Raw genomic sequence first — 695 nt, 5'->3', positions numbered from 1 at the left:
ACAGTAAAGAGTAGCGGGGACAATATAAGCAACATGGGGCTAGAATAATAGGTGTGGAAGGTGTGATGCTTACACTATCTATCTTTTGGTAAAAGGGCGTCCACCTTAGCGTTCATATGGTCAAACATATTAACCTTCTAAAGACCAACGGACTTAAGGGTAGACTTAGCAGCAACTTGTCGCACGGTTCCCCATGAATGGTGGTTTTTGCCATCTTTTATATAAAGTTATATGCTACATCTTGAGGACTATTCAATAAGGCTCCATTAGTAGCCGCATCTAAGGTCATCCTTGTGGAGTAAAGGAGACCATTGTAAAAGGTATGGATAATCATCCACTTCTTAAGCTCATGGAAAGGGCATAGTCTTAATAAATCTTTATAATGCTCTCACACGTCAAACAAGGATTCCCCATCTTCTTGCCTAAAGTTGTTAATCTCATTCCTAACTTGGGCCGTTTTGCTTGGTGAAAAGTACCATGAAAGAAATACCGTTTTCAATTGGGTCCAAAAATTAATAGAATTGGCGGACAACGATTAGAGCCAAGCACGTGCATGGTTTCTTAAAGAAAAGGGAAACAAACAAAGGCATATGGAGTTTTGGTCAACACCATTGCCTTTGACAGTACACAGTTATCAATAAATATAGAAAGATGAATATTTCGATCAAAGGTCAACTAACAAATTAGTTTTGTTG

At 38.6% G+C, this 695-nt stretch overlaps 1 non-coding gene across 1 annotated transcript; it reads left to right on the top strand.

The window, feature by feature from the left end:
- The first annotated feature begins 343 nt into the window (after positions 1–343).
- On the top strand, positions 344–450 carry LOC127098818 (small nucleolar RNA R71). The gene has a single exon (XR_007793512.1). It is a non-coding gene; the product is annotated as a small nucleolar RNA R71 (small nucleolar RNA).
- Positions 451–695: the final 245 nt, after the last annotated feature.

Source organism: Lathyrus oleraceus, chromosome 6, assembly GCF_024323335.1.
Source record: "Lathyrus oleraceus cultivar Zhongwan6 chromosome 6, CAAS_Psat_ZW6_1.0, whole genome shotgun sequence".
Classification (NCBI taxonomy): domain Eukaryota; kingdom Viridiplantae; phylum Streptophyta; class Magnoliopsida; order Fabales; family Fabaceae; genus Lathyrus; species Lathyrus oleraceus.
This window is presented reverse-complemented; position numbering and strand designations above follow the sequence as displayed.